This window comes from Rhincodon typus, chromosome 19 (assembly GCF_021869965.1).
Source record: "Rhincodon typus isolate 14 chromosome 19, sRhiTyp1.1, whole genome shotgun sequence".
Classification (NCBI taxonomy): domain Eukaryota; kingdom Metazoa; phylum Chordata; class Chondrichthyes; order Orectolobiformes; family Rhincodontidae; genus Rhincodon; species Rhincodon typus.
The window spans coordinates 6,359,657-6,370,742 of record NC_063350.1 but is presented as its reverse complement, the minus strand read 5'-3'; the positions used below and the strand labels follow the sequence as shown (position 1 = coordinate 6,370,742).

The window sequence follows — 11,086 nt, the reverse complement described above, 5'->3', positions numbered from 1 at the left end:
TCCCAATGGTATCAATGTGGATTTCACAAGTTTCAAAATCTCCCCTCCCCCTACCGCATCCCAAAACCAGTCCAGCTCATCCCTGCCTCCCTAACCTGTTCTTCCTCCCACCTATCCCCTCCTCCCACCTCAAGCCGCACCTCCATCTCCTACCGACCAACCTCATCCCGCCCCCTTGACCTGTCCGTCCTCCCTGGACTGACCTATCCCCTTCCTAACTTCCTACCTACACTCACCTTTACTGGCTCCATCCCCGCCTCTTTGACCTGTTTGTTTCCTCTCCACCTATCCTCTCCTCTATCCCTCTTCTATCCGCCTCCCACTCTCTCCCTATTTATTTCAAAACCCCCTTCTCCTCCCCCTTTTCTGATGAAGGGTCTAGGCCCGAAACGTCAGCCTCTCTGCTCCTATGATGCTGCTTGGCCTGCTGTGTTCATCCAGCCCTGCACCTTGTTGTCTCGGATTCTCCAGCATCGGCAGTTCCTACTATCTCTGAGCCTGTTCCTGTGCTGTTTTGAATTGTATTGTATTGTAATTGTTATAAGGGTATAACAATGCAGCACGACCAATCTATGAGAGTTGAAAATATATATGTGGTTCACTATCAATACTCTTTGCTTTGTGCTTGTGTGCATATCTTGGCCTGGAGAGCCTTGTGTAGAAGAAAATATTCAACCAGTTTTAAGAAGTCACCTGGCTCAGAAACTAACTGTTGTTGATGAACTAGTCAAAGTCCAATTTTGTTGGACTTCTTGGACTTGAACTGAAGCCCAAACAAAAGAAAGAATCTATGATTCATTGATTGATTTATTATTGTAATGTTTATTGAGACACAGTGAGAAGTGTTATTTTACATGCTATACAGGCGGATCATACCAGATAAAATGCATCAGGGTAGCAAAACAGAGTGCAGAATACAGTGTTATAGCTGCAGAGAGAGAGAGATCAGAATTAATTTTTGAGAGACCCATTCAAAAGTCTGATAACGATGGGGAAGAAGCTGCTCTTAAGTCTATTTATACATGTATTCAAACTCTAACATCTTCTCCCTGACAAAAGAGGGTGGAAGAGAATATGACTGGGGTGGGAGGGGTCTTTGATCATGTTGGTTGCTTTAGTGAAACAGCAGGAAGTTTAGATGAAGTCAATGGAAGGCTGTTTTGCATGTTGGTCTGGACTGTGTTTACGACTCTCTGAACTTTCTTGTGGTCTTATGAAGGGCAATTGTCATACCACACTGTGTTGCATCCAGATAAGATGCTTTCTATAGTATATCTACAAAAATTAGTAAAATTAGTCCTTGTGGACATGCCGAATTTCCTTAGCCTCCTGAAGAAGTAGAGACATTGTTGTGTATTCTTGATCATCAAATGGAAGTGGGTGGATCAGGATAGATTGTTGGTGATCATCACTCTCAGGAACTTGACATTCTTGATCATTTCCACCTTAACATCACTGATGCAGACAGGGATGTGATTTTGATTTTTGATTTTGATTTTATTAAACCATGTACCGAAATACAGTGAAAGGCTTTATTTACGAGCAGTGCAGGCAGATCAGTGAGCAAAGGATGTAGAGATCAAAAAGACTTAGAGGCACACATGTTACGTTGCAAGTTACATTATTTGAGGCTAGAGTCAGTCTGTTATGTCTGATAACAGCCAGAAAGAAGCTGTTCCTGAAACCTGCTTGTGCCTGTGTTCAGGCTTCTGTATCTTCTGCCTGACGGGATAGGTTGTAGGAGGTGATGTTGGCTGCCTTTCTGTGGCAGCGGGCCATGTAAGTAGAGTCCATGGGTGGAAGGTTGGCTTCTGTGATGGTCTGGCTGTGCTTCCTGAAGTCAATACTCAGCTGTTCTATTTTGCTGATGTTGATGTAGAGATTGTTGTCTTTATATTATGCCACTAAGCACTCAATCTCTTTCCTGTATTCTGTCTTGTCGTTCTTTAAGATCCGACCTACAACAGTGGTTTCTTGTAAATGGAGTTGGGGCAGAATTTGGCCACACGGTCATGAGTGTATAAAGAGTAGTAGGGGTCTAAGTATGCAACCTTGTGAGACACTGGTGTTAAGCATTATGGTGGAGGAGGTGTTTTTGCCTTTCTTACTGTTTACATCTGTGGGTCAGGAAGTCGAGGATACAGTTACAAAGGAGGGAGCTGAGACCTAGATCTCGGAGTTCAGAGGTGAGTTTGTTTGGAATTATGGTGTTAAAAGTGAAACTGTCGGAGCCTGATGTAGGTAGCTTTGTTATCCAGATGTTCCAGGGATGAATGTCGGGGCAGGGAGAAGGCTATGGACCTGTTGCACTGGTAGGTGAATTGCAAAGGATCAAGACAATTTGGTAGGCTGAAGTTGATGTGAGCCATGACTAACCTCTCAAAGCACTTCATAATTATGGAAGTCAGTGCCTCCAGGTGGTAGTCATTGAGGCAAGCTGCATAATTTTTATTTGGCATGTGATAATGGTGGTCTTCTTCAAGCAGGTTTCAGATCATAGTAAGGAGAGGTTAAAGATGTCCGCGAATACTCCGGCCAGCTGGTTCTCACAGGATCTGAGTGCACGGCTGGGGACTCTATCTGGGCCAGTCACTTTCTGTGGGTTCATCCTCAAGAAGGCCGGTCTAATGTTAGCAGCGATGACCGTGGATACAAGTGCATCTGAGGCTTTTGGGAAAGGGGACATCCTTTCACTGACCTCCTGTTCAAAGCGGGTGTGGAATACATTGAGCTTGTCAGGTAGGGCTTTACTGTTACCCGTGATTCTGTTCAATTTGCAGCCCGTTATGCTGTTATGTCATTGTGTGAAATTACCAATGTTGGCATAAGAGAATTGCTTCATGCTCTCAATAAGATAGTAGTTACAGATATTACAAGACTGGTCAAAATGTTTTCCATTCCTATCCTCACCAAACAAAACTGTGGTCTGTTGTTTCTCAAAGCAGAGTTGTCAGTGTTAGTGACAAAGATAGTGCTAAGTGAGGGGCGATCCTCCAGTAACATGACAGAGGAGGTAAAAATGTCTACTTCACCAGCAAGACGTCCACAGAAAGAGAATAATGACATCTAACTTAATCAGAAAGTTGAATTTCACAGTTTATTTACTTCCAACCACATGTTTCAGTAGATTAAAGATTTGCTTGAACATAACTGAGATGAATTGTGCGCCACTCAATGGAAGCCAGACCAATGTCCATAGTTTCAGCGCATGGTTACAATGAAAAATTTGCCTGATTTGAACTTGCAGCATAATGCAACAAAGAGAATCAACTTTAAATCAAAAATCAATGTCTAGTCTTTAATTCCAAGGTAGTACAAGGAAGGAAATACTTTTTTAATAGAACAGCTGTTTTCCATGACATGAAACTAAAAGTCCTCTAAATAATATTTGGGCCAACTACCTAAGTTAGCAATCAGGATGATATGAAGCATGGGGGAATCTTACAAGTAGGGTCTGGTCCCATGTGTCTGCTGCCACTGTGGATCAATGGTGAAGGGAGCGAATATTGATGGTGATGTTTGGGGTGGCAATCAAACTGGCTGCTTTGTCCTAGATAGTTTTGAGTTTCTTGAGTGTCATTGGAGCTGCACTCTTCCATGCAAGTGGAGAGTATTCCGTTGCACTCCTGGCTTCTAGATGGTGGACAGGCACTGGGGAGATGGAAGGTGAGCTACTCATTACAGAATTCTTAACTACTGACCTGTTCTCTTAGCCACGATATTTATATGGCTGGTTTAGTTCAGTTTCTAGTTATTGGTGACTCCCCAAGATACTAGTAGTGGTTAGAGATTCTCGAACTAGAGAGCCTAGTCTAAAAATTAGGGTCATACCATTCCGGAGAAAAGTTGGGAAGCACTTCTATATACAAAAGGTGGTAGAGGTTTAGAACTCTCTTCCACAGATGGCGATTGATGCTTGATCAGTCTCAGATGGATAAATTTGTGTTAAAATGAATTAAGGGATATCGGCCAAAGGCAGGTATATGGAGGGGGAGGTGATGGCCTTGTGGTATTATCGCTGGACTGTTAATTCAGAGACCCAGATAACATTCCAAGGACCCAGGTTTGAATCCTGCTACAGCAGATGGTGGAATTTGAATTCAGTAAAATACCTGGAATTAACAATCAAATGATGACCATGAATCCATTGTCAATTGTTGAAATAACCCATCTGGTTCACTGATGTCCTTAAGGGAAGGAACCTGCCATCCTTATCTGGACTGACCTACATGTGACTCCAGATGAACAGCCATGTGGTTGACTCTGAACTACCTGCCAGGCAATTAGGGATGGCCAATAACTGCTGCCTAGCCAGAGATGCCTTCATCCCATTTATGAATAATGGATATGGAGTTAGGCTACAGGTCAACCATGATCTCATTGAATGACGGAACAGGACCAAGGGGCTGAATGGCTTACTCCTGTTCCTTTGTTTCTATTCAACAATGGCCGTGCCACTGAATATCATGGGAAATGGTCAGATTATTTGTCATGTTATTTTTTACTTATCAGACCAAGACTGGGTTTGTCCAGACCTTACTGCATGTGGTTACAAATCACTCAGTATTAGAGGAGTAGTGAACAGTGCTGAACGTTGTGCAATTATCCATGAATATCCTCACTTCTGACTGACCTCTAACAACCACAACTATATTCCATGGTGCTAGGTATGACTCCAACCAGTGAATTGTTTTTGTCTTGAGTCCCATTGACTCTAGTTTTGCTTGGACCTTATGGTGCCATATTCTGTTGGATTTCTTCTTTTTTATTCATTCACGGGAATGAGGATGTCGCTGACCAGGCAGCATTTATTGCCCATCCCTAATTGCCCAGCAGGCAGTTCAGAGTCAACCATATTGCTGTGGGTCTGGAGTCACATGTTAGCCAGACCAGGTAAGAATGGCAGTTTCCTTCCCTAAAGGACATTAGTAAACCAGATGAGTTTTTCTGACAATCGACAGTAGATTCACGGTCATCATTAGATTGTTAATTCCAGATATTTATTAATTCAAATTTCACCGTCTGCCATTGTGGGATTTGAACCCAGGTCCTCAGAACATTATCTGAGTCTCTGGATTAACAGTCCAGTGATAATACCACTAGACCATCGCCAAGGATGCTGCCTTGATGTCAAGGGTAGCAACTTGCAGTTACCCCTGAATGTCAGCTCTGCTGTCTATGTTTGTATCAAGGCTATAATGAAGACAGGAGCAGAGAGAGCTTTAGTGGAATCCACACTGAGCATCACTAAACCGGTTCAATCATAGATCAATCATAGAATCCCTACAGTGTGGAAACAGGCCTTTCGGCCCAACAAGGCCACACTGAATCAGAGATAGTAGGAACTGCAGATGCTGGAGAATCCGAGACAACAAGGTGCAGGGCTGGATGAACGCAGCAGGCCAAGCAGCATCATAGGAGCAGAGAGGCTGACGTTTCGGGCCTAGACCCTTCATCAGAAAAGGCCACACTGACCCTTGCAGCATCCCACCCAGACCCATCCCCCTATAACTCACACACCCCTGAACACTACGGACAATTTAGCTTAGCCAATCCACCTAGCCGGCACACCTTTGGACTGTGGGAGGAAACTGGAGCACCCAGAGGAAACCCACGCAGACACGGGGACAATGTGCAAACTGCACACAGACAGTCGCCCGAGGTTATTTCTGAGCAAATGCCAATTGATAGCACCGTCGACAATTTGTTCCATCAGTTTGTTGATGATTAGAATGATGATTAAGAATGCCAAATTTGTTTATACTGTCAAGGAACTGCCAAACCTGACGTGGACCTGATTAAAAAAAAAATAGAGACGTAAGGAAAAAACTGTGCCAGGTATTTTGGCATTCCTGCTGACATAAGCCATGGTAGGATTTCTGCTGCATGTCCAATTTCACAAATTATGATTTTTCACAATGGAGTGACAATCAAATGAGCATTTTAATGAGAGATAGTAATAACTGTCGATGCTGGAGTCAGAGATAACACAGGGTGGAGCTGGAGGAACTCAGCAGGCCAGGCAGCATCAGAGGAGCAGGAAAGCTGACGTTTCAGGTCGGGACCCTTCTTCAGAAAATGCATTTTAATTAACAGTTCTAACTGCTTATTGGATGTTGATATTTATTTATTTAAGGGATTAGGTAGTTGAGCAAAATATCTTTACATAAGGAATTAGTTAAAGGAGTTTCAATGCACTTTTTATTGTAACAATGAAAATGTGTTTCCTTTCAGTGGTGTGCCCATGGTAAGTACCAGGTGAATTAGCAAGGAGAAGGAAGGGCAAAGATTGTTGTGTTAGGGTGGGAATGGTAATGATTTGGTACAGAGGCTGTAACAGGCTATAAGGATGATTGAACACATAGACGTTATCAGAGGCTATGTTAGATGGATAAGTGAGCATTGGGAACTTGCAGAGGAGGGATGTCAGGTCAGGATTTGGGTAGTGTAAGGGGTCTGGGGTAGATGTTATTGGGATTATGTGAGCTAATTTAAGGATCAGATTAATAGTTATTCTAAAGTTAGACCAGGTGTTTAATTGTTTATGTTTCCTTCGTAACTAGTTACTTGTGGCTGTGAAACTCTCCAAGTTCTTAGAGTTAAGTGAACATTTTCGAAGATTCCAAGTGTAGGTGGATTACTCAGTGGAATCTTCAAATTCTTTGACGATTCCTTCGGAGTCTGCTACAATAGGAATTCGTTCGGGTCCCCATTTGCAGCTCCCATTTACTCTTCAGAAATGGTTATTTGGCCATTGGAGAATCTGGGCCATTTAACTTGATGTTAAGGGAACAAGCCATTGATGGAAATAGATAGTTCTATCTCAAAATTTTACATTTTGTTTTCATGTGTATCTAATTGTACACTTTGCTTGTCTTGTATTTGCAGGAGGATGTGTTTTAAAATGGTGTTTGTTGTTAATTTTCAAATAAATGTTGTGTAAATTTTTTAAAAATGCATCGTTCTTCAGTGAGCCTTTGACAGCATGTTGGGTAGAATCTTACATTTTTTTGTTAAGTACAAGTTGTGTTGAGTTTTTTTGAAGGAATTCTTGCTGCGAGGCTCAGCAAGTATTCTGGCCATATCTTACCATATACACTTCATTAACTACCTACCCTGTCCCTATGGCAAGCAGTATATGAAATCAGAAAGAATTGTTTTAAAACCAGTGTTTTAAAACATTATTTCACATTTTGAAATACAAGTAACCTGAAGCTTATGGCAAACATTGTGGAAACAATGTTTGAACAAGCAGTAATTGAAGATTACGTTGCAGACCATATGGAGCCGAGAAGTTCTGCATACAGATTCAGCCATACTTTTTGCCTGATTCTGCAGCAAGTCATGTCGTGCCACTCAGACCCCTATAAAATTCCACCCATCATATGGAAGGCTATTGCCAAACATTAAGGAAGATTGGAATTAGGGTGATTAGGATTGTAAATTAAATGAAAAACTGGCTAGAACATAAAGTAGGAAGTAAAGGCAACTTGGAGTGGTTGGAATCCCACATAGGTTCTGTTTTGCACCACTTCTGCTCATTGTACGCATGAATAGAACCATAGATCCTTAGAAATGATACAGCACATAAGGAAGTCATTCAGTCCATCTTGTCCATGCTGACCCAAATGCCCAGATGCCCTTTCTAATCCTATCTTCTTGGACAATGCTCATAGCCCTGCAGTTTACAGCACCTGAAGTGCAAATCCAGGTACATTTTGAAATAGTTTAGGGTCTCTGCTTTCACTACCAACTCACACAGCAAACTCCAGACAGCCACCATACTCTGTGTAAAAAAGGTTATTCCTCACATCCCTTGTAATCCAAGGGAAACCGGTTCCTCCTGTCTACTCTATCTCTACCCGTCACAATTTTGTATACCTCAATCATGTTGCCCCTCCACCGTCTCCGTCTGTTCCAAAGAAAACAACCCCAACCTCTCTAATCTCTCCTTGTAGCTATAAACACCAGCCCTGGCAACATTCTGGTAAATCTTCTCTGCACTCTGTCCAGAGCAGTTATGTCCTTCCAGTAACGTGGTGACTAGAACTTCAGACAATGCTCCAATTATGGCCTCACCAGTGTCTTATACAGTTTCATCATTATATTCCCTACTTTTGTATTCTGTATTTCTGCCAATAAAGGAGAGCAGTCCGTTTGCCTTCATTACAACCTAATTTACCTGTATTGCGACCTTTAGGGACTTGTGCACTTTCATGCTAAAATCTCTCACTTCATCTACCTCTTGCAGTATACTCCTGTTTATTGTGTATTGCCTTTTGCTGTTTGACCTCTCCAAATGCATTATCTCACACTGAGTAGAGGTGAACTTCCATCTGCCACGTTCTTGCCCATTCCACCAATCCATCTATATAATTTTGGAGCTTACAGACATCCTGTACACTATCCACTACACGGCTCATTTTTCTATCATCTGCAAATTTCCCAATTGTGTCCCCCACGTTCAAGTCCAAATCATTAATGTATAAAACAAACAGCAGGGGTCCCAAATCTGAGCCCTGTGGAACACCACTTGAAACAGCTTTCCATTTGCAAGGGCAGCCATCGACCATTTGTTTCCTGTTACTAAGCCATCTTTGGATCAGATTCGATACATTACCCTATATTACATGGGCTTTTATTTTTTTGACCAGTTTGCCATGTGGGACCTCGTCAAATGCCTTACTAAAATCCATGTAGACAACATCCATTGCGCTATCCTCATCGATCTGTCCTGTCACTTCCTCAAAGAATTCAACCAAATTTGTAAGGCATGACCTTCCCTTAACAAAGCCATGCTTACTATCCCTGACTACTCCATGCTTTTCCATGTAACATGGAATCTCAGGATTGATTCTAACAATTTGCCAAAGTAAGACTAACTGGCCTATAATTGTTTGGCAGGTCCTTTGTGCTCTTTTTAAACAGCAGAACCCTATTTGCATTCCTCCAGTTGTCCAGTACTTCTCCACCATCTAGTGAAGATTGGAAAATAATCCTCAGAGCATCTGTTATTTTCACCCTGACTTCCTTCAATAATCGATCTGGCCCTGGCAACTTATCCACTTTCAAGAATTCCAATTCCTCTGACACTTCCTCTCTTGTTCCGATTATTTTGTCCAATATTTCACACAGTTCCTCTTGGATTACTATATCCACATCGACCCTTTCCTTTGTGAATACAGACACAAAAACTTCATTTAAAATTCTTCCCATATCCTCTGCATCTTCACAAGTTCCCTTCTTCATCTCTGGCAGATCTTACTTTATCCTTAACTATCCTTTTGCTATCCCGTATATGGTAAGAACATCTTTGGGTTTTCGTTTATCTTGCTTGCTAATATTTTTCATGCCCTCTCCTTGATTTCCTTTTTTTTAAATTTGATCCCTGTACTTTCAATACTCCTGTAGGCTATCTGCAATGTTGAGTTTTTTGTGACTATCATTCACTTTTTCTTTTCAATCTTCCCTGTACTTTTCTAGACAACTATGGTGGTCTAGATTTGGCAATGCCATTTTAATTTTGGAGGAGATATGCCTGCTTTGTGCCCTAAGGATCTCACTTTTTAGTGTCTTCTACTGGTTTACCACTGATTTATCCTTTAGCAGTCCTGTCCATTCCACCTCAGCCAAATCACTTCTCAGTTTTGTAAAATATGCCTTCCCCCAGTTTAAAACTTTTACTCCGAATTTAACCCTGTCTTTTACATAATAATACTAAATCTAACCAAACTGTAATCACGATCCCTAATATGGTCACCCACTGTTACTTCACTCACTTTTTCATCTTCATTTCCCAAAACTAAATCCAGAATTTCATCTCTCTCGTTGGGCTTGTAATGTATTGCTTTTTTTTTAAATGACACAGAACATGAGGAAGTGATGTCCAGATTTACAAACAGGGCTAACATTGGAGGTGTTGTTATGTTACTCCTGCATAATAACTTTGGTGACCAAAGGAAGCAACAAATGCATATCGATAAAATTGAAGATTAACAATAAAAGGGTAGTAATTAATGTCAGCAAATGTGAGGTTAAATTTAGAATGGGGTAGATTACGTGTCCAAGAAGAGCAGACAAATTTTGGAGAGATGGGTTATTATGATATTTAAAGCAACACTCCGTGGATGAGATCATCAAAATAATGGAAAACTAGGTCTTATGGTAAGGGACATGGAATAATAAAGTCTAAATCCATATAAAACCTTAGTAAGGTCATAGCTGGAGCACTATATGTAGTACCTACACTATAGGAAGGGTGTTGAAGCAATTGAGGTTACTGGCCAAATTCACAAGGATGCTATTACTCGTATGAGAAAATATGAACATGAAAAATAAACTTGGAAAATTTGTGACAACAAGGTGCAGGGCTGGATGAACACAGCAGGCCAAGCAGCATCATAGGAGCAGAGATGCTGACGTTTCGGGCCCAGACCCTTCATCAGAAAAGGGGGAGGGGAAGGGGGTTTTGAAATAAATAGGGAGAGAGTGAGAGGCGGATAGAAGAGGGATAGAGGAGAGGATAGGTGGAGAGGAAACAAACAGGTCAAAGAGGCGGGGATGGAGCCAGTAAAGGTGAGTGTAGGTAGGGAGTTAGGAAGGGGATAGGTCAGTCCAGGGAGGACGGACAGGTCAAGGGGGCGGGATGAGGTTGGTCGGTAGGAGATGGAGGTGTGGCTTGAGGTGGGAGGAGGGGATAGGTGGGAGGAAGAACAGGTTAGGCAGGCAGGGACGAGCTGGACTGGTTTTGGGATGCGGTAGGGGGAGGGGAGATTTTGAAACTTGTGAAATCCACATTGATACCATTGGGCTGCAGGGTTCCCAAGCGGAATATGAGTTGCTGTTCCTGCAACCTTCGGGTGGCATCGTTGTGGCACTGCAGGAGGCCCAGGATGGACATGTCGTCTGAGGAATGGGAGGGGGAGTTGAAATGGTTCGCGACTGGGAGGTGCAGTTGTTTATTGCGAACCGAGCGTAGGTGTTCTGCAAAGCGGTCCCCGAGTCTCCGCTTGGTTTCCCCGATGGAGAGGAAGCCACACCGGGTACAGCGGATGCAGTATACCACATTGGCAGATGTGCAGGTGAA

The 11,086-nt window shown here is 42.4% G+C and overlaps 1 protein-coding gene across 4 annotated transcripts in view; it reads left to right on the top strand.

The window, feature by feature from the left end:
- LOC109938466 (arf-GAP with SH3 domain, ANK repeat and PH domain-containing protein 1-like) overlaps positions 1 to 11,086 on the top strand; it is a 216,114-nt gene that overhangs the window by 63,232 nt on the left and 141,796 nt on the right. Inside the window, exon 1 of one of the 4 annotated variants that reach the window (XM_048608243.1) lies at positions 2,595 to 2,739. The exons of the other annotated variants lie outside the window; for them this stretch is intronic. The gene's annotated coding sequence lies outside the window, so the exon portion shown is untranslated. Of the gene's footprint in view, positions 1 to 2,594; positions 2,740 to 11,086 lie in introns of those variants that run through there. 4 annotated transcript variants of the gene reach the window in all.